Raw genomic sequence first — 24,191 nt, 5'->3', positions numbered from 1 at the left:
GGAATTAAATCATCCAGAGAGAGAGCAAAAGAAATTGTGTCCTCGAGTTTAAAGGCTAAAAAATTCACTAACGAAACAACGTCTGGAAAAATGGATTCCAGTAGCTACAATGGGAACAGTTTGGTGGAGATGATAGTGGGTGTAATAACTTTCATTCCTGATAATAATGAGGCTTAAGAGCCAGAAGTCTGAACTTGAATCTATACTCTTCGAATATCTGTAAGAGTTCTTTTAATTTCCATTCAAATCTTTAACGATGTTAATAACATTACATCTCTGTTCCTCAGAATGATCCAAGTCATGTAATGTTTCCACAGCTATTTGGCATGTCTATAACTAAAGTACAAATTATTTAACCCCTTCAATTCGCTGATGCCATTTTTATTTTCATCACGTCACCAAAAATTTTATTCAGCTTTAAGTGAGATCCCATATTGTATAGACGTTCATGAAGGCAATAATTACATAACCCGTCCATTTCGAAACGTCTCCTGAAGTTGAAGAAAATCGTGTCAAGATAGTAAGAATACACTGAAAATAATACTCATAGAGCAGGGATAATATAAGTTATAATAATAATAATAATAATAATAATAATAATAACAGCAGGGAAGGATGGTTGCTGGTTCCTTGAAAGCAGTGATAAGAAAGAGGGAAGTGAGCATGGAAGTGAAAAAGTTACTACATGACAGTATTGTGATACCAACTCAAACGTATGGAAGTGAAGCTTGGACGTTGTTGGAAGGACACAAGCCAAGAGTGAGAGCAGTGGAAATGAGTTATTTGAGAGGAGCCTGTGGAGTCACATGGAGAGACAGGCTGACAAATGAGGATATAAAGGAGTGTTGTGGTGTGGATGTGAACGTGACAGGAAACGTCATGAGGAATACACTGAGGTGGTTTGGCCACGTGGAGTTGATGGAGGGTGAAAGACTGACGAAGAGAGTGTATGTGAGTGAGGTGGAGGGGGGGAGAGGGAGGGGGAGGCCGAGGATGAGATGGAGGGATGGAGTGGAGAGGTATATGAGAGAGGGTGTGTGTGAGTTGGAAGCAGGGCAGTGAAATGGCGGGGGACAGGGCGACGTGGAGGCAATTTGTTTGTGGCCACCCCGAACGGGATTGAGGCGTCTGGCAATAGATAGATAGATAGATTATTATTATTTTTATAGTAACTAGATGTCATCTCACGATGGGATCTCACTACCCGCGTAGCCATGAAGTTTGTCCTCGGCACATACTTTTGCATCTCCTTTCCTGATTTGACGCAAAGTCAGGATGTATAACACATTCAAGCAAAGCCAGCCAGGAAACCTCACAACTTAAAACATTACTACTCCGCTCCCTTCGCAACGTGAGTGGTAATAATAAGTTGGTCTTCTGTTTAACTGGAAATCATAATTACAGATGTAGATGAGTCTGTGGCTGGTACTGGTGCAGCAGTGAATACCATGCTGGCCTCACAGTCTCAGCTGTGCTCCCGTTCTTCTGTTATCCTGGTGACAGATCACTCATACTGGGCCACGGCTGTCTTGACGGTCAGTTGCAACTCTTGTCTTTGGGATTTGGATAAATATATAAAACTCTCTCTCTTTCTCTCTCTCTCTCTCTCTCTCGTCAGGTAACCAGTCTACAGCACGGCACTCAGATTAAATCCGTGGGTTAGAAAAAACCAAAGCAAATAAGCTAATACATTTGTTTTCTGGTAAACCATACCCCAGAAATTCAGTGTTCATAATTTTTTCTTTTTTTATCAGAACACTCACCGTCAAGGGATCAACAAAGAAATGCTCCCTAAGGTCCAGTCTGTTTATCTACCATGAGGGACTGTCTTAACTGTTACCCATTCTTCAACAATGCCCCTTCCTCAGGGATTGAAATAAGAAAAAGAAAAGCTCATTAAGTTCCCCATTGCCTTAGTTTTACTGACATGAAGTTCAGCATATTGGTCAAGCCAGGTCTAGTACTATATTATATCTACTCCAATCACATGAACAAAAAACACCGAATAACTAGTTTAAAATGCATTTATATTCCCTGGACCATGGTAAGGCTTTTTTTTTTTTTTTTTGTAAGATGGACAGAAGGAAAAACAAATTAAGAATATAATGTTATGAAGGGAGATTTGCCAGTTAGGTTGTCTCGTACCTTCGAGATGTATCTCGTACCGTAAGGTCTGGTACGAGTCATCAGAGTTGCCAGTTTGCCTGTTGTTTGTGAGTGTAGTTACTTCGAAAGTTAAAACATTCATTTATTTTTGTGGTCTTTTTCTTTACAATGTTTTATTTAAGTGATTGCTTGTTAAATTATGTAGTTTAAGTTCGTATGTTAAATGATTTAGAGTGTTATGTAATATAGGACAACATTGGCATGTTTTGGGCTGTTTCCAAGTTGGCAACTGTTGCCCGTCGAGAGTAGACACAAAGTTTCGAGAGTAATGCAAGCTTATATAGGAAAGCGATCAGAGCAGCCATGCAAGAAGGACGTGCTACCATTGCCTGCGACCCATTGAGGGGGGCAACCAGCCAACCAGCCAACCACAGTCTTCCACCGCCCAGAAGATCCGGGGGACCGTGGTTTGGTTTAACGTAATGGTGGGGTATGGATTCATCAAACGCCAGGATACTGGCGTTGATGTTTTTGTGCACCGCCAGGCGATCATTAAACCAAACCTTCGGCACCTCCAATGCTCCCTTGGTGATGGAGAATCGGTGGAGTTTAGTCTGTTTGGAATCCCCAAGGGTCCTGAGGCCTGGGATGTTACTGGGCCGGGTGGTGTTGCTGTGCAGGATTCTGCCCATGCACGGCAGTGCCACACGGCCCGGGGACGTCAGGCCAGGGATCCTGGGAGTTCTGAACAGATGAACCTCGTCGTGGAGATGTGTATTGTGACGGCAAAGGCTTTTTGTGGGGATGATAAGAGGGCCTTGCACATTCTTCTCCCAAAGATCTTTGAGGAGAACGGTCTGCCTCGCCTTATCATCCCCGAGTGCTTTGCCCACGATATACACTCTGTCCCTTGCCACCCACCAAACACACGACCTGCTGCTTCTCGTAAGACACCGAGGAAGAGGCTTAGGCTGGAAGCCTTCCTCAAGTGACGAACAGCCTGTCAGATTACCGACCCGGTCCCGGACCTGACCAACACTACGACTACGACAACGACCACGGCGGAAGTCCACCAGCCGCCAGTATTGTCTGAGGAGGAACGGGACTCAACTGACACCGCCTCCATGGCCGAGGAAGCTTCGACCGGCTCCCCAACCGAGGAGGAATTTGGTGAGTCCCCCCCTTCTCAGACAGAGGAGGGCACTCCATCTCGCCCTCCCATCATCGATCTAAAGGATCGGCTAGACTTAGCCTCCTATAGACACCTCCTGGCTCTCAGCGCTCACTCCCGGTCATACCAGCTTGGAGAAACGACATACACCAATCTTTACGATCTGCTCCGAGCTGCCGACCGGGGTGAGGACATAAGACCTGCGCTGATTGTCAGGGGGGATGAGGTGCGTCTAGCCGATCTTCGAGCATTTTATCATATGCTCCCACCTCGACTGGCCCCTTAGATCGTCGGTGGTGCACGGTGGGGGAGTGGATCCAGTTTGTTCACTTATTTTGGCTGGCCTAATGCCCCACATTGGTGGCGATGGCCATGAAGCCTCAAAAAAAAAAAAAAAAAGCTTATATAAGATGTGGTAGAGATTATTACAAGTTTAGTCAGGTGTCAAGTCAGTTTCAGTGAAATGCAGTCAGCTTTGATGTAGTATCAGTGTAGTCCAGTGTCAGCAAATATTGTATAATTTTTGGTACTTGTGAAAGCAGTGGCAGACATTGACGTGTTATTGAAGTTTATATATCATTGGTACTTGAGAAAACAGTGTTGTCAAGCATTAAGTGTAATAACTGTGAAGTGTTGTTCAGCATTATGTGTAATAGCAGTTGGTAAAGTGTGTATAGTTCCAGTGCTTGTGAGAACATTGAAATTGAAAGGCATTAAGTGGAATTACATGGGAAATATAGACAGTGAACATTAAGGAGCCAGCGTTTATTTTCGCCTCGGCTGATCTTGTGTACTGTACACCTTAAGGCTGACCATAGGAAGAACAACTCACTGGGCAAGGTCCTTCCTGTACTGTACTACTGCTGTTGGAACCTGTGGCAGTGTGGGGATTAGGACGTAACACTGGTGTCAGGAATGGGAATATTCAGGGCTGCAGTGAGTCTAATCTTCGACGTGGAGCAAGAAGGTATCCAGACAAGAGGCCAAGCTATGCAGGAAGAGGCATTGCTGGGTGGAATTATGAAACTATTACAAGCACATATACAGACACATAACGAAGGACAGAAAAACTCCAAGCACAATTACAAGCACAGAGTGAAGGACAGGAAAAACTCCAAGCACAATTACTGGCTCAAGGTGAAGAACGGAAAGAGCTCAAGAACGAACTCTAGGAACAATTATAGGCAAAGATTGAAGAACAGGAGCGATATAAACAGCTTCAGGAGGCATTACAGGAGCAACAGAGGGAATTATATTTGAGGATGCAGGGACAGCTGGATGATTTCGTGGGAGAAGTGAAGGAAGAGCAGCAGCAGTTGAGGAAGGAAGTGTGTGCTGAGCTGCAGCAGCAGAAGTGTGAGGTAAGCAATAATGTGATAGAGTTGAGACAGCATCTTGACGACCAGGTGAAGCATGTAGACAAGCAGCTGAAGATTAATGAGGAAATAGTGACGGAGTGCAAATAGCATCTGGACAACCAGCTGGAGATTAGTGAGGGAATAGTGATGGAGTGCAAATAGCATCTGGACAACCAGCTGGAGATTAGTGAGGGAATAGTGATGGAGTGCTGGCAGCATGTGGATAACCATTAGAAGCATGTAGCTGACCATGTGCAGATAATTAGTGAGAAAATTGAGGCTGTGGAGAGGTGTTGCACTGCTGAGTATCGGGATGATGTACAGGGAGCATATGAAGGGAATGGACAGCGTATGGTGAATCTTGATGGATCCCAAACATCGAAAGGTAACACGGCAGGGTTGAATAATCAGAATGTTGGAGGTTCAAGTCCTGAACATAATTATGATGCCTCAGTTTTTTAGGCCCCAAACCAGTGAAGTGCATGGCTATGATGGGGATCCAGTTAAGAAGAAACCTCAAGAAAATGATGGTAGAGTATCTTGGGAAGCTTACCGTGCACAGTTTGAGTTGCTTGTGGATCAGAATGGTTGGGATGATAAGAAGGCTGCAGAAGACCCACCACTGAAGAAATGCAGAACCTTGATGAATAGCGTGCGAGAAGACAGAAGGACAGATGACATGCAGCATAGTAGGAATGCGAATCATAGGAAGAAATGCTGCTGCACTGTAGTAACGGGGCCAGCATCGGACAGAGAAGACCTGGGGAGGATGCAGATGGAGGGTGCAGATTTGCAGCCGGTGCTGGAGTGGCTGCAGCGGAGTTCCATGCGACCATCATGGGGAGGAGTTTCCAAGTTGAGCCCTGTGACCAGGAGCTGCTTGAGTCAGTGGGACCTTCTTCGTTTGAACAACAGACTACTGGGGTGTCAGTGGGAGACACCCGATGGCCTCAGCAAGTACTGGCAACTGATGGTTCTGGAGAAGATGAGGTCCAAGATCTTGGATGAGTCCCATAACCAGATCACTAGTGGCCATCTGGGAGTGAAGAAAACTCTAAGCCGGCTGAGACAAAGGTTCTACTGGATTGGCGTGTGTCAGGGTGTAGAAGAGTGATGCCGGGCCTGTGATGTGTGCTGTGCCATGAAGGGACCTAGGAAAAGTGGTTGTGCCCCTCTCCAGCTGTACCAGGTGGGTGCACCAATGGACAGAGTCGTGGTGGACATTGCTGGACCTTTGCAACTCAATGAGAGAGGAAACCAATATATATGTGTCGCCATGGACTACTTCACAAAGTGGCCAAAAGCCTATGCCATCCCCAATGAAGAGGTTGCGACTGTTGCTCAGATGTTGGTTGATCAGTTTTTCGTCGTTGTGGGATGCCACAAGAGCTCCATTCAGACCAGGGTAGAAACTTTGAGTCTGTGTTCCGTCAGTGCTGCAAGTTTACTTCACAAAGTGGCCAAAAGCCTATGCCATCCCCGATGAAGAGGTTGCGACTGTTGCTCAGGTGTTGGTTGATCAGTTTTTCGTCGTTGTGGGATGCCACAAGAGCTCCATTCAGACCAGGGTAGAAACTTTGAGTCTGTGTTCCGTCAGTGCTGCAAGTTATTGAGGATCAAGAAGACCAGGACGACCCCACTAAGGCCACAGTCAGATGGGATGGTGGAGAAATTCGACTGGACCCTGGGACAAGAACTGGCCAAGTACTGCAGCGATGGACAAACGGATTGGGACCAGAAATTACCCACGTTGCTGATGGCATATCGGTTTGCATCCCATGAGTCTACTAGCTACACTCCTGCAAAACTGATGTTGGGCTACGAGTTACACTTACCTGTTTACTTGATAATAGGAAGACCACCTGGTGAAGAGCTGCATACCAACACCGCCGGGTATGCAAAACGCCTTCAGGAAATGATGGCTGAGGTACATCAAGTGCGAGGAGCCCTAAAGTTTTCAGGAGTGGTTATGAACTGCACATATGCCAAGGCAAGTGAGGTGAGCATCACGGATGGTGACCAAGTTTGGTTATACAATCCTCAGCGAAAGAAGGGACAGTCACCAAATTTGCAGAACCCATGGGATGGGCCTTACACAGTGTTGGACCGCCTATCAGATGTAACATATCGGATTCGGGGAGGCAGGAAGTCTCGCCCAAAGATGGAACACGTGAACCATCTGTGGCAGTACCATGGGCCAGGACAGTACAGCTGGGATGTCTCCGAGTAATTGTACTCACCCGCAGCCGAGGATGTTGGGGAGGACCAAGGAGCTGAAGTGCAAGAGGATGGTGACAGTTCCCCAAGAGAAGAAGCAAATCAAGAAAAGGACCAAGACCTTCCAGGAGGAGTGGACTGTCTGAAGGAGCAAGGGCATCGTCGGAAGCAGCACAGAAGAAGACCTGATAAGTTGAAGGATTATTTTGTGTATAGTTAGATGTTCCATTAAGATAAAGGTTTGTGTCCGTTTGTACTGTTTAGTTTTGTCGGGACGACAAAAACTTGGGAGGGGGTAGTGTTATGAAGGGAAATTTGCCAGTTAGGTTGTCTCGTACCCTCGAGGCGTTTCTCGTACCGTAAGTTCCGGTACGAGTCATCAGAGTTGCCAGTTTGCCTGTTGTTTGTGAGTGTAGTTATTTTCTTTATAATGTTTTATTTAAGTGATTGCTTGTTAATTTATGTAGTTTAAGTTCGTATGGTAAATGATTTAGAGTGTTATGTAATGTAAGACAACACTGGCATGTTTTGGTCTGTTTCCGAGTTGGCAACTGTTGCCTGTCGAGAGTAAACACGAAATTTCGAGAGTAATGCAAGCTTATATAAGATGAGGTAGAGATTATTACAAGTTTAGTCGGGTGTCAAGTCAGTTTGCGTGAAGTGCAGTCAGTTTTGGTGTAGTTTCAGTGTAGTGCAGTGTCAGTGAAGACTGTATAATTTTTGGTACTTGTGAAACCATTGGCAGACACTGACGTGTTATTTAAGTCTGTATATCACTGGTACTTTATAAAATAGTGTTGTCAAGCTTTAAGTGTAATAACTGTGAAGTGTTGTTCAGCATTAAGTGTAATAGCAGTTGGTAAAGTGTGTACAGCTCCAGTGCTTGTGAGAACAGTGAAACTGAAAAGCATTAAGTGGAATTACTTGGAAAATAAAGACAGTGAACTTTAAGGAGCCAGTGTTTATTTTCGCCTCAGCTGATCTTGTGTACTGTACACCTTAAGGCTGACCATAGGAAAAACAGCTCACTGGGCAACGTCCTTCCTGTACTGTACTACTGCTGTCGGAGCCTGTGCCAGTGTGGGGTGAGGACGTAACAATAATAATCCATGCTCCACATTACAGGTGTCCTCCATTAATAAAAAACAAATCTGTAGCAGTTGGACCTGATCTGCTGTAGGTTGAAATTTGGAGAAAAACTATTTTGGGGAAGTGAGTTCCAAGGAGATGAATAAAAGTTTTCTGATTGGAAGAAAGTCTGCAATATGGCAATGTGAGAGTCAAATCATGAGTGCTACCAGATGCTCGTGTAGCAAGGGCGAAGGCGTGGGAGAGTGACACAATGGATGCAACTTTGTCCGAGCATTTGCCGTAAAATTTCTGTAAAATAATGCGAGGCAACATTCCTTCATACTTGTAAAGGAGGTATACCGATTTTACGCTGCTAAGGCCTACAAGCCACGCCCACTGTCACTGAAAACAGTTGATTGGTCCACACAAAATCTGTGCAGCTTCCCATTTATTTGTATTAAATAAGCTGACAGTTCATAAACAGACCAGATTTTCTCTACAGAAATGTTAATTATTAGAAGTATAAAAATGGAAATTATTTCAAGACATTAGCACATTAGAGAGTATATAAAAATATAAAATAGGTGCCACAAACTGTCGAAGTCAAGGATGCATGCTCGCTTTCGAATCAAGCGTATTCACTGTTTCTTTGATTGTTGCAGAAGTAATGTAGGCACAAACAAATGACACCAAACATAAGGTACATTAATCAGTGAACTACAGTATTTGCGACAATATATATCAATATATTCCCAGGTCATCGTATAACTCATACAACTCTTATAAGTGGAGTCCATGAGGAGGCAAAAGGAAGAGCCACAGTGATGACGGTTTTCAAATGTAGATTTTTCTGCTGCTCATATTATAAATATCTTTGTAATCAATGTATTGCGAAATTAAACAGGCACCTTACCCTCCCTCCTCACCATCCTGCTGCTGTCTTAAGTTCCCCCCCCCCGCTCTCTCTCTCTCTCTCTCTCTCTCTCTCTCTCTCTCCATGATAAGCACGGGTGTATCACTGCAGCACGGTACTGTTCACACATGCTCTCTGTCAGTACTTCCACACCCTTTCATTTGGTAACCATTAATTCTATGGCCATCATAATTATAAACTACCATGCATTTTAAAGTATCGTATAGCTATTCAACAACAGGCCTCTATGTCATGACTGTGAGGTCACTGTGGAAGAGAAGATTATATTTGTGTCGTCTAATTTAATTATAAACGTTGGCAGTTATTGATTTCCATAAAGATGAGCTATTACAATAAACATGTAACTTTGCCTTCACATACCTGTAAATATGGATTACAAATGGGGACGAGCAAAGCATACGTACTTTTATTACTGGTGATTTTCACAGGGCAGACGTGTTTTGACATTTGATAGCTGTGAGATGAAATCAGCTGGCTGGTGGTACGTTTAATTTCCCGCCGAGTGACTAGCTGTTCCCCTGAGCATTTTACCTCACCATGAACGGCTTATAATAATATTGACCCTTATCAGTTTGATAGTCTATCTATCTATCTATTGCCAGACGCCTCAATCCCGTTCGGGGTGGCCACAAACAAATCGCCTCCACGTCTCCCTGTCCCCCGCCATTTCACTGCCCTGCTCCCAACTCACACCCACCTCCCTCATATACCCCATCCCTCCATCTCATCCTCGGCCTCCCCATCCCTCTTCCCCCCTCCACCTCACTCACATACACTCTCTTCGTCAGTCTTTCACCCTCCATCCTCTCCACATGGCCAAACAACCTCAGTGTATTCCTCCTAACGTTTCCTATCACATCCACATCCACACCAAAACGCTCCTTTATATTCTCATTTGTCAGCCTGTCTCTCCATGTGACTCCACAGGCTCCTCTTAAATAACTCATTCCCACTGCTCTCACTCTTGACTTGTGTCCTTCCAGCAACGTCCAAGCTTCACTTCCATACGTTAGAGTTGGTATCACAATACTGTCATTTAGTAACTTTTTCACTTCCATGCCCACTTCCCTGCTTCTTATCACTGCTTTCAAGGAACCAACAACCATTTTTCCCTGCTGTACCCATTCAAGCACTTCACCCTCCAAACCTCCATCCTTACTCATCACACTACCCAAGTACTTAAACGTACTCACATTTTCCAATTCCTCACCATCCAGCCTCACTGTACATTCACTGACTTCACCTCTCTCAAAGACCATCACTTTACTCTTCCCTACATTCACCTTTAGATTCCGTTTCTTACACACTCTCCCAAACTCATCCACCATAACTAGACCATAACTAGACCATACACACTGTACTTCACTGACTATTGTTCACTATGTTTGGTGTGATTTAGCTGTAGTAAATTTATGTTTGATACAAAACAAAGTAATTGTGAATAGGTTTCATTCAAAAACATACTGTATCCTCGACTTCGACAGTTTATGATACATATTTAACTTTTCTAGCATCCTCTGTGAAATGCTAATTTCTTATTATTTTTATATTTTTCTTCTTGATTATTAACATTTCTTAAGGTAAGTACAAGCCTAATTACGAACTGGAAACACATTTAGTGTAATTAGATGGGTATCCACTCGAACATAATATATGAACCAATCACCAGCTTCCACAGAAAGTGGGCGTGGCTAGTAGGCCTTAGTACGTAAAATCAGTATAGTGCCTTTGTAGCAGCAGGGTTATTAACCCCTCTGTGGCCACTGGCATTGAATGATGCAGTATCATAGTGTGGCCTGTGGTGCTGATGCAGAGCAGTCTGTAAAAAACGGCGAACAATTTTAGGAAGGGAACGAGTGTCTGGGGGATGTTGACACCGATCTATTGTACCCTCCGAACCACATATGCTATCATTACAGCGTGTGACACAGCCATGAGTGGATGTCCGGTTTTCACTCCCTTCAAGGTCAGCACCCACTGCCACCGCCACCCTTTGAGCTCACCCCAGGGCCTTACAACCACTGAAATAAGGGCTGAATTCTTCCCCAAGATGGGGAGAGTGACGACGACCATATTGGGTCTAAGGAAGAACGTGGAGGCATAGATGACCTGTCAGATGAAAATAGTGATAAGTGGTACAAGGCGCCAATGAGAAGGACGATGATAACGAGGACTTTGAAGTTGCCCCACCTCTTTCTTGCTGGAATATTGCTGCACCACTGGCTAAGAAGAAGGTGACAAAGCAATTATTTGCAGAAGAGGCTGAGAAGGAGGCGAGCACGTTGCAAGAGTGTTTGCGGCAGGAGCATGGTGTGAGTTTCTCCACCCGCGTTTCATCACCACCACTTCCCTCCACCTCACATTGCCTCGCATCATCCTGCACAGTTGCGCCACCTGAGCCAGTACCAGAGACATCCTCCTCAGCACCAGGACCTTTGTCTGCCTCCCTGCCTTCACAGCAGACTGGAAAATCTGTTGTGAAACGTGACAGTCTGCAAAAGATCAAGAGGCACTCCAGGCAGCTTTCACAGGTACAGGTATCATCTTCCTGTGCACCGTACTCATGGACATTGACAACTGACTTCACACCATGGACCTTTACGTTTGACAACAGTGACTCTAGTGGAGGTGACACAACAGGGCTGATGGCAAACGGTTCAGTACTCAGCTTCTTTTTCTTGCTTTTTTATGAGTACCTCATAACAGTGATTGCAACAGAGACCAAGAGGATATTTTCTATATATTATCACTGACAATGGACAACATGGGACCTACCAGACACAGTTCTGGACTGAAGTGACAGTGTCTTCTTTGTACATGTTCTTGGCACTGATGATGTTGATGCCTTTCGTGAAGAAACATGCGATTGTCGACTACTGGACGACTGATGTTCTTACGCTTGTCAATGTATTGGGCGAACACATGTCTCGAACCATGTACCAGAACATCTTACAGTTCCTTCATTTCTCCAACAACACTTCCATGGACCCTACAGACAGTTTGCGCAACATCAGGCCCAGTTTGGAGAACCTCAAAGGCAAAATAAAATGTTCTTTGGGGACCTTTCAAAAGGTTTTGATTAACGAGTTGATAATGTTGCTCCAGGGCCGCTCTACTTTCAGGAAGTATATCCCATTCAGTCATTATCTTTCTGGCTTAAAGTTAATTGTACTGTGTGATTGTGCGACGAGTGTTGCCTTGGATATAATAATATACACGGAGGCAATGACTTAAATCCCCCACAATGATCATCTTGACATTTCTGGTATAGTAGTGAAAAAAATGATGGAAGATTATGAAGATGGAGGTTACGTACTCTACATAGATAATTGGTACACCTCTCCAGGACTGGCATTGCACCTGTTTGCCGGCAACACTGGGTCATGTGGCACAGTGCAGTCTAACCGACGCTGCATGCCAACATTCAGTAATGAGCAAGAGAGAGGCATTGTTCAGCTGCAACGAAGCATGGACCTTCTTGCCCTGCATTGGAGAAACAAGCATGATGTGCACATGCTATCAACTGTATGCACAGGAGCTCTCACTGACACAGAAAATAGATCATGTGACTGGTGAACGCATTCAAAATCCAGATGCAGTCGCAGGCAACAATCGTAACTTGAGCTTGGTTGATAAGTGACGTGGAGATCGGATATGTAAATACATTCTTCGTCCTGTCCCACTTGATAGATGTGTGCATTCTGAATGCACATCACTATTACTGTCAGAAAACGGGAAAGACAATCTCCATGAGGAAATTCATTCATGATTGTGTGTTCGAAATCTTACAGGAATACGATCTATAGTCATCAGTGCCATGATGCGTATGAGTGCAATTCATGACCATATGGACCGACATGGTGCACGGGATTGGGCTGCTGTGCATCATCTTGAAAAGCTGTCACCACCCAGTGAAGGACAAGGACCTACAAGAGTAGCCAGGAGTGCTCAGGTACGTTGTCATGTACAGTATGTGAAAGTTCCAAGGGGTGGCCGTGACATAGAAAACACCACCTGGCAGTATCATGGGTGCGAGGTGGCACTCTGCCCTCCCTGCTTCCCTTAGTACCATTCCACTGTGAAGTACTGAGTATGAAAAAATCAACTTGTAAATAGTGACAAAATAATGTGTAAGGTACTACTGTACTTATAGAACTAAAATTATGTCCGTGATGGTGAAAGTATCGATAAGGATGTGTGGTAGTGTACGACAAACTAAGGAAATAAGTGTTGGTATAATTAAGAATGAGAAAGTAAGTCAAGAAAAGAGATATGGTGTGTTTCACAGACAGTGCTTATTAAAGTTTTTTTTTTTTTTTATCCTTTGGTCACTTTCTTTTTGCCATTCCTTCTTTGCTTGTACTGTTTTCCTCTCACGTTTTTCTTGTATTTGCATGAGAAATTGTCACAGTCTTTGTGTATTGTAATAACCACTCTAACATACAACCTCACCATTCCCACAATCTCCTTCTCCAGCCAACTGTGCTAATCTCTGGCCTTATCGTTTTCTGACCGCACGCACAGCCACACCCAATATCTCGAAACAAAATAGAATTATCAACCTTCTCCTCTCTTTCGACGTGCACTATACCACCCTCAGTATGAATGGAAATCAATACGGGAATAAACAAAAAATGAACTAGAAATCATAAATTTATTTGTACATATAAGTTTACATATTTTCTCCTGATTTTCATCATTTTACATAGTGCTTGTTTTGTACAGGCATTTCAGCAACATCTGAGGTGTTCATGTGGTGAATAGATGAGTGGAAAACCTTCCCTTCCCTTCACGCTAATTCCTTCGTGCTAGGTGCTAATTGCGGGTCAATCCGAATTCTAGCAGCTGTGGTTCAGCCTATATACACAAAGGAGCACCCTTATCTGGTTAGAGTCTAAAATCTAAAAATACCATCTCTCGCCTCTCTTATCACATGCACTTCACCACCCAGACTACAAAAATACCTCGATACTCGCATAAACACAATAAACGTCTAAGAATGTGAAAAAAATAATATATTTTTGTAAAACCTCCCATATTAAGTACTGTGTACTGATACTGTTGGTAATACATATAGCTAGTCATTACAAACCATTTCAGGAATATTGTAATTTGGGGGGAGGTAAAATTATCGATATTTCTTAGTGTGATATTTTGTCTCTTTTCTGCTTAGTTTTCACCAGCGTGTAACGGCCATTTGGAGAATTTTTCCGCGCTTCATTGTAAAGTACAGGATGGGTTTAGGAAGCTAAAAATTGCATTGCCAGGTGCGCCAGATTTTCTCTTCAGTTTGGTAAAGAAAAAATAATCGATTTTCGAAATTTGAAAAATTCGTCCCAGTGCTGGCCAGGGAGACCCATGAATTTCCAGAGGCACAGCCATGGAGGTGTTAATAATTCTTACAGCTTTGTTCTGATTTTTTTTTCCAGTTGTTTTAATGCAACCTCTCCACATCTACCTAACAAAGGGTGAGCCATATTCCAGCTGAAAGCATACATGACTCTTGTAAATTATAGCTAATGGCTCATCAGTGAAGAAGACCTTAGAATACTAACGTTGGATTTTGAAACATTAATGCTAACCATGGGTGAATTTTACCCAATATTAGGAAAATAATTAAAAATACTTCCACTCAACTTTTACTGAATCCAAAAACACGGTATTAAAACACAACTTTCACACTTCCTTTACATGCAGAAAAGAACATGCAGTATCAAAAAATAAAGTTACATGCGATTTTATAAAGAAGTAAAAAAATGGACCATTATTTTTTAATGACTTTAACCTTAAAATCTATAACAGTCAAAATTGCCTCGAAGGACATAAGCTTTGGTCAAGATTATTATTGTTCTATGGAGACTCTGGCTGGGTGTGTCACTCGTCTTACGAATCACCATGGCCCGAAATGACGAGAAACGAAACGGGTAAATTTTGAGTTACATAAAATGGCTTCATTTCCTAATAATCTTAAGGTCTGAGTGACCAACCCCCTGTATGTGACCAGAAACTGCTATTTTATCATCCCTTAAACTTTTCCTATGAATTTCTATTGATTGAAGAGGAAATCCTGGATTTTTATTGTAACACAATTAAGAAAATGAATTTAATTTTTCATTAATTTTTACTTTTACTTATTCCTAGGTATAATACATGAGTATTAGTGACAATTTCAAGGAACATTATGCCTTACCTCTGTGTTCTGCACAGAGAGAGCAGAATAGATGGTAATGGCGAGGGTAGACAGCCTTCTGACAATCGTAGCACCTGTTCCTCATCTTCAAGTCAGATCGTCCCACTCAGTAGTGGCACCTTATGCTGGGCGTGGTTGTCTTTGATGCCATTGGGCATCCATCAGCAGCAGCCTGGCAAACTAGAGGCAGTTTGAACATCGATTATATGAGGTGCTTGAGTTCCCGGGTCACGTTTTGCATATAAAGTTTGGAGGCTGCCCAGGGCTTCATCAGTTCCACGTCCAGTGACTGCATATAATTCCTCCTAATCATAGGCCGATTGTTCAGTCTTTTCTTGTTTTCTGTATGAATGACCCAGGAGTTCAGTGTCCCCGCATTCAGCATCCCATAAAACAGGCAAAGTGGCCACCTCTTGGTTTTACGGGATGTAGAATATGTGGCACACATCTGGTCGAAGCTGTCTACACCTCCTTTCGTCTCATTGTAAAATTAAATAATCTCAGGGTTGCCACTGCTCTCCACTTTCCCCTGGTGATGCATCGTGGAGAGTAGCATCACTATCTTCTTTGTAGTCTTCTTGGGTGGCACATGGGACAAGAGTGTCGTCTCCTTTGTGTAGAGGAATGCTGAACTCCCGGGTTTCTTAGAGTCTTTCTTCTACATGCAGGCTGGCCTTTCCTTCTTCAGACTTTTTATTGTGCCAACCAATGTCATGCCACTGTTGTTCAAGGGGTCTAATGCCAGGGGTACTGAAGTAAACCAGTTGTCGGTTGTGACATTGCAGTTGGTGTGGTGGTACAGCTTGGTGAGTTCTTTTGTATAGTAATGTCCAAGGCCTAGCTCATCCTTTGGCCTTGATTTCTGCTTACACAGGTACAGGATGCCACCGACCAAGTATTTGCTCTCGTTATCATTGCAGAGAATCAACTTCACGCCGTACTTTGCTGGTTCATTGGGGATGTACATTCTGAATGGGCACCTCCCTCTAAATTCTGGCAGCTGCTCGTCAACAGTCAGATTATCCTCTGGCACGTACATGAAAGTTGGAATACAAATATGGGCGATTGTGTGAGTGTATGTGCCAACGCAAGATCGTGCTAGCAGAGTGAGAGAAGAGTTCTGGACAAATGTGGAAGTGTGCATGGAAAAGTTTGGAAGGAATGAGAGTGTTTTTGATAAGTGATTTGAATGGTAAAGTTGGTAATGTGAAGGTGGATTGAATAGAATAGTTGGTGAGTGGGGTGTGCCTGCTGAGATAGGTGAGAATGGCAGTGTGTTGGTAGACATTTGTGCTGGGAGGGGGTTGGTGATAGCCAATACCCTCTTCAGGCATAAAATGATCCACAGGTATACATGGCGAGTGATGAGAGGGTGAGTGGTGAACTGAATGATAGGAAGGCAATGATTGATTATGTGTGTGTGGATGAAAGGATGCGAAGATGTGTAATGGATGCAAGAGCTTATAGAGGTTGGGGGAGTGGACTTTCTGACCACTACTTGGTGGTGGCCAGAATTAGGATCCAAGTAAGATGGAGAAATAGAAGAAGAGAAAGGCGAGAGGAAGGAGTAGTTGCAAGGAGAGTGGAAAGGTTACAAGAGAATGAGAAAATGGCAGAGTATAAGAGAGAAGTGGAGGAACGATTGGGCAAATATGAATTGAAGCAGTTGGGGGACGTGGAAGGTGTGTGCAGGATATTTACAAAAGAAATATGTGCAGCATGTGATGTGCTGTGTGGGAAGAAGAGAAGACGGAGGTGGGTGCAAGGAACAGCGTGGTGGACTGAAGAGGTGAGACAGGCTGTGGCACAAAAGAAGAAAGCATACAATGAATGGATGAGAAATAGGGGCGTGGAAGAAGTTGAGAGGAGGAAGAGAGAGTTATATGTAGAAAGAAAGAGAGAGGTGAAAAGATTAGTAAGACAGAGTAAGAAGAGAGTGGATGAGGAATTTGGAAGGAATTTGAGTGTAAAGTGGAGGGACTGTAAGAAAATGTTCTGGAAAGAGGTGAAGAGAGTAATACAGGATGGAAGTGAGGTTAGCAGGGGAGTGAAAGATAAAAATGGTAGATTACTGATGGTGAAGGGAGAAAAAGTGAGCAGATGGAGAGAACACTTCAAGGAATTGTTGAACATAGAGGATGGAAGTAATGCGAGTATAAGTGGCTGGGGAATGGCTGGGAGAAGGAGGGAGGTGAGAAGACAGGAAAAAATCAGTAGGATAGAAGTAGAAGCAATGAAGAAAGTTAAATTGGGGAAAGCCCCAGGAATTGATGGAGTGTGTGGTGAAATGCTGAAGCATGGGGGAGAGATTGTAGTAGAATGGATGTGAAAGATGTGTAGATTGGCCTGGAAGGAAGGTAGAGTCCCGGAGGATTTGAATTCAGATATAATTATTCCCTTTTACAAAGGAAAAGGGGAAAAAGAAGCGTGTGGTAATCATAGGGGCATTTGTCTTCTTAGTATAATAGGAAAAGTGTATGGTAGGATACTTATTGACAGAATTAGAGAAAGAAAAGAGGAATTAGTTGGAGAAGAACAGGGAGGCTTTAGGAAGGGAAGAGGTTGTGTAGATCAGATATTCATTCTTAGATCTTTAGTGGGAAAGTTTCTAGAGAAGGGAGAGAAGTTGTATGCTGCTTTCATGGGTTTGGAGAAAGCATATGACAGGGTGGATAGACAAGGATTGTGGAAAGTATTAAGAATATATGGAGTAGATGGGAAGTTGTTGAATGCTGTGAAGAGTATGTATGATGGTGCTAAGGCTGCAGTGCGTGTGGATGGTGAACTAAGTGAATTTTTCTCTTTGAAGGTTGGGTTGAAACAGGGATGTGTCATGTCTCCATGGTTGTTCAATCTGTACATGGATGGGGTAATAAAAGAGGTACAAGGTAGGGTAGTGGATGTTGGAGTGGCCCTGGTGAGAGAGTATAGTGTTTGGAAACTCCCTGTACTGTTGTTTGCAGATGATACTCTGTTGTTGAGTGAAGACGAAGGGGAGCTGCAAGGCTTGGTGGATGAGTCTGGGAGAGTGTGTACGAAACGAAATCTAAAGGTGAATGTAGGGAAGAGTAAAGTGATGGTCTTTGAGAGAGGTGAAGTCAGTGAATGTACAGCGAGGTTGGATGGTGAGGAATTGGAAAATGTGAGTACGTTTAAGTACTTGGGTAGTGTGATGAGTAAGGATGGAGGTTTGGAAGGTGAAGTGCTTGAAAGGGTACAGCAGGGACGAAAGGTTGCTGGTTCCTTGAAAGCAGTGATAAGAAACAGGGAAGTGAGCATGGAAGTGAAAAAGTTAATACATGACAGTATTGTGATACCACTTTAACGTATGGAAGTGAAGCTTGGACGTTGTTGGAAAGACACAAGTTAAGACTGAGAGCAGTGGTAATGAGTTATTTAAGAGGAGCCTGTGGAGTCACATGGAGAGACAGGCTGACGAATGAGGATATAAAGGAGCGTTGTGGTGTGGATGTGGATGTGATAGGAAGTGTTATGAGGAACACACTGAGGTGGTTTGGCCATGTGGAGAGGATGGAGGGTGAAAGACTGACGAAGAGAGTGTATGTGAGTGAGGTGGAGGGGGAGAGAGGGATGGGGAGGCCGAGGATGAGATGGAGGGATGGGGTGGAGAGGTATATGAGAGAGGGGTGAGTGAGTTGAGAGCAGGGCAGTGAAATGGCGGGGGACAGGGCGACGTGGAGGCGTTTTGTTTGTGGCCACCCCAAACGGGATTGAGGCGTCTGGCACTAGATAGATAGATGGACGTAGATGTCTTGGCATTGTTGGATGAATATGTCCCAAGTCTTGCAGATAGCTGCAATGTTGTCTTCTTTCTCCTCTGCTCTCGAGTAGTGGGGTCATCGAAATGGAGACAATTCATAAGGAACTCGAACCTTTGCATTGGCTTCCCCCCAAGGTACAGCCCAAGGCCTATTAGTGTGCCCCACATCTCTCGTGTGGAGAGGTGGTTATCTCGCTGGCACCCACTTAAAACTAGAATCCCCAGCAGTGCCTTCAGCTCACCAAGCACAAGAGGTGCCTGTGTTGCAGTCCTTCTTGCATACTTTGCAGCCCTCACCTCCACATGCTTATTGGTCCAACCCTGTACTTCATTCAGGATATCATCATTAAAAAATAGTGAGAAGCACTCGAGTTGGGTAGTAGCAGACCATGCCTCACGTTTTGGACCCTTGGTGTAGTTTACTATGTTCCTTGCCAGTGTCTTTCCTCCCAAGGCCACCTGTGGACGACTGTTCCACCTAAACTCACTTGTGCTCTTGAATCCCTTCACCACGAGCGTGACTACTCTTGCACATTACCGTGTACAAGGCTTCCCCCCTCCCTCGTTCCCCCACACTACTTTTCAAGAGAAAAGCTGCTATCTTGCAAAAATAGCTATGGTGTTTTGTATGTTTGTGCATATGTGTGTATGTGTGTATATGCATATGTGTGTAAGACTGTCACTGGTTGTGCTTGTTATAAAAATAATATAAATCATAAAATATTTTTGAGTAGGTTTATAAAAATTACAGTGCAGTGAAAGATTATATATATACGAATTAATTCAATGTACTTACCTATTAGAAATGTTTCCTCTGAACTCAAATCTAGGCCTACATTTTCTTGGCCTTCATGCCCCTGCTTGGCCCTGGCTGTGGCATATCCTGGCTGTGCCACTAACGATACTGTACAACATACTTCTGCTCCAGTACATGTAAATGCAGGGCAATTTCATCATTCCCATGGAAACAAAAGGCTGACGAAAGTGTACATATCACTTTCTGAAACTGGACGCCAAAAAATGCAGTTTACTTTACTCTTTTTCTGTGAGTGTTCACAGAAAAATTTATTTTTCTTCAGATCTGTCCACTCACATATTTGTTTCACCACACCTGCATCAAATAATAGCTTGAAAGAGTCCCGAGGCGACACAGTTTCAGATTTGCTGATTGCTGGGTTCAGACCGAGGAACTCATCATATATTCAGGCATGCGGTTGGGACGTGTGTCAGCAAATATGTCGCTTATCAACCGCCACCCATGTTTGATTTCTTTTTCATGAATATCATCAAATTCATCACTCTCAAGTTCTTCACTCGATGAGTCATCTATATCAGTCTTGAGCCGACGGCTGACAGTCCTCATCACTCGAGGAATCGCGAGATTCCTTAAGAATACACTGTAATTTGGCAAAATTCACTGTGTAGGGAACGACAGTACACTCTCCTATGACACACAGTCAAGACTGATTCTGGCGGGATGCAGAGCTACTGTCCAACATGCAATCAATCACATGCCTTCCCATATATATTGGGATTGGCCGAAAAAAAAAGTGGGTGAAGCTTATTTTATCCTCAGTAACTTATACGAGCCAATATGTAAGGCCCTAGCACAATAAACTAAACCCTCTGCTGTCTCCTTTGGTGGCAGTGACATGACGACACAGAGGCATCGTAGTGTGTGCGCACTGGAGGGTTATGACGATGTATGTCATCGTGATGCAGGGGTGAAAGTGCTTTGCTGAAAGTTCACTACGGAGTGATCACTTGCCTGCTCAGCCTCATGATGTATTCTTCTTTGTACTCAAGATTTGGCTGGTGCAGAAGGGCGTGGGGCTGCAGCAGAAGGGCCTGGGTCTGCATGTGATGGGCCTGGGATGGGGTGTGGGTCAGGAGATAGCACACTACAATGCCTGGAGGGGCGTTTTTGGTGTGGAAATAGCCTTCTTCTTCTTCCTTGTTCTTCGGGTAAATGTTTCCTCATCCTCTGCATCATCACTGTCATCAGCAGGATTTGGGACCTACTCCACATCTTTATCACTATCGTACACTCGATCAAAAAGGTATCAGTGCTCAGGGGATGTGATGCCTGCCAAAAGGGTTCGAACAACTGCTGACATTACCAATGTCTCATTGTGTATCATCAGTGTCTGTCTATATAAACATTACATTTACACTATGTTTGCAAGATGATATTGCTAGTTGGCGATAAATAACACCTCCCGACATCGGGGCTACCAACCTGCGGTAGGTCGGATACTAATATTTCAGTGACCTTCGTTCTGTGGTCCCAAATGTTTCACGCATGTTGTGCACTGATACATTGTGACCCAGTGTACATTAGATCAGCTTCTAAATTATCTGTTTCCTCATCATCATTTTCTAAGATTTGTTGTTCAACCTCACCCACATTTTCCTCCACTTCCTCCTCCTCCTCCTCTTCAATATTGGATACGGTACTTAGGCCTGTTGTGTTCATTACACATTCTAGTTCTTCGTCACTGAGAATTCTCTTTGCCATTGTGCTTTATTATAATGTCTTGTAGTTACCCTGGAATAATTATTTCACTGCCTGAAAGAAAATTACAAGGTTAGGCCTGTTGTATTTATAACATTTTCTAGTTCGTCATCACTGAGAATTGTCTTTGCCACTTTACACACTTATAATGTCTTACAGTTACCCTTGAATAATTATTTCACTGCCTGAAAAATAAAAAGGACAAGGTTAGGCCTATTGTATTTATAACATTTTCTAGTTCATCACTGAGAACTGTCTTTGCCATTTTGCACACTTATAATGTCTTATACTTACCCTGAAATAATTATTTCACTTCCTGAAAAGAAAATATCACGGAAAAAAATATTGCATGCATTGTTAACGTTGGGTAAAATTTACTTCAATCCGCAAATACGAAAAGGCGCACAACCTGTCACGCCAAGAGGCTAGGATGAACTGAGCACTTGCGGAAGGACAGCTGCATACTCCTCCTTATCACGCAGTCAACACAGATAAGACGCTGCGGGAAATTTACCCAACGTTAGCATTCTAGGGTTAAGGATTCCGTACAATAATCCAAGTTTTTTAAGTGGTTTTAGCAAGTCATCTAAAACGAGAGGTCCAGCTGAGGGTATTCTTAAGTGAAACACCAAGAATTTCAGTACTTTTAGAGATAGAACTATTAGCAGCACTGAAAGTACTTTAGGAATTAGGCAATATTTATCTAATACTAAACGGTATATATTTGGTTTTCCAAGCATTAAATGATTTTGTGCTATTTTGTGATCTTAGATAAACCTTGATTTATGAAGATTGTTGTACTGAGTTGCGAGTAAGAGATGTTAAGCATTGTGAATGGGTGTTTAACCCCTGGGATATGCAGTTCAATCGACCCGAACTTTCCTGAAAACCTGTATATGGAGCCGATTTTTCAACTCACGTAGAAGTAAAAAGTTTTATGTCCGAGGTTTAGGGCTTGAATTTACACACCTTATGCTGCAAACCAGAGCATTTTAGATCAATTGGTTCATGAACTATAGCCCGTCAAAGTTGAAAAAGTTACCCTTCTGGTGGGGCGACTCCAGTTTTCTATTCGCTCCCACCCTTCCCTCCCTCTGTCCTCCCCTCCCTCCCTCTGTCCTCCCCTCCCATGACCTTCCTCACCAACTCCCATCACCCCCCTGTCTTGCTCCCCTCCCCCCTGTCCCCCCTCCCCCCTATCCCATCCTTCAGAGTTTTCCAGCTCATTTTTTTTTTTTTTTTCAAACAATGCCATGCAAAATAATTATGTCAGTGTTCCTCACTTACTGTAAAGGACATGAAAACAACAGCAGTTTAGCGTCAAAGCCATTATTGCGAAATACTGGAACACCAGGGTCAGGCTAAAAATAGCCGGCAATATTGACACAGGCCATTTACTATGGCTGCATGGCATATATAAAATATAGCTAATGCAACGTTATTGCAAAGAAAAGCATATATATATATATATATATATATATATATATATATATATATATATATATATATATATATATATATATATATATATATATATATATATATATAAAATAACGAGGTAGGTAGTGTAGAAACGAAAAAAAAAAAAAAAAAAAGAAGGATAATGCATAGGACAAATTGTCGCCTCATTGGAGGATTAGCCCTGAGGCTAGCTGCAGTAACGGTAAAAGATTTCCCACTCCCACACAAGCGATAGTGGGGCAATTCGGAGGCTGGAAGTAAATAAAATTGTCTTGAACTAGCAAGGCAATACTGAGAAAAGTATTCCAATAGACTTCAACATAAAAAATACAGCAAAATAAGACAAACCTAACAGGAAAAGCCTGGGACAGGCTGTAAAACTTTTGACAGGTGCGGTGGAAGGGTCCCTGGGTCAAGGGAGATAATTACCTGGCTGCTAATCACAGCTGAGATTGCCCGAGACTCAGCTGAAACTCTGCACCACAGAGAGAGTGGCTTATCATACGCTTTGATAAACAAAGTGTACAAAGAAATTCACCAAAAGGATAAGCATATGCAAAAAACTTTTTGCAGGTACATAATTGTGCCAGTAACACGTGTTTCCCTTATAAAAACATGCAAGAAACATGGAAACTCATTTAAAAACAAGACAAAACACACATTCTATTATTCACACATTGGTGAATGCAATTACACAAATAATAATCTGGTATTGAATGAAAACACGCGACATGAATGATAATAATGACGTATATTCGTAATACTCTAAGGGGGGGGGGAGGTAAGCGGACGGCATACTACAGGGGATGGTGGGTGGGGTAGGGAGAGACCTGGAGGGGTGCTATAGGGGTACAGAGGTGGGAAACAGACACCGCAAGACAAAGAGGAAGGGGAGAGAGGGAGTGCAGGGATGTGGAGGGTGGGTATGGGGGATATAACCCTCCCTAGGCAGACAGGGAGAGGGGAAAGGGGGGGGAACCAAAGTGGCATGGAGGATGGTCAGGGAGGGGGAGGGAGGGAGCAGGAGGTGGCCAGAGGCGAGGGAGGGGGAAAGGGAACAAAGGTATTGGGGTAGAGGAAGGTGGCGAGAGGGCAGCGGAGGAATCACCCCCCCACCGTGGGTAGGGAACTGGATCCTCCCCCCTCCCTACTCAGGACTTATGTACTGCACGTCACAAACGTCCCAAAGCCTAGTGTCCGCAGTTTTTTACAAACGATCCTCTATCGATCCTATTAGGCATCTAGCGAAATTCTGGGAAAGGATCGATCCATCCTATTAGTACTTTAGGGGTTAAGCATAAAGGAATAGTGAACTGTTTAGTCCTTTGCAAATAAGTGAATGGGATTATGGGTGATACTGTAGAAAAGAAATTATGTATCTACCTAT

This window comes from Coenobita brevimanus, chromosome 8, assembly GCF_032717465.1.
Source record: "Coenobita brevimanus isolate Jiangsu-jjx chromosome 8, ASM3271746v2, whole genome shotgun sequence".
Lineage (NCBI taxonomy): Eukaryota > Metazoa > Arthropoda > Malacostraca > Decapoda > Coenobitidae > Coenobita > Coenobita brevimanus.
Note: the sequence above shows the minus strand (reverse complement) of the source record.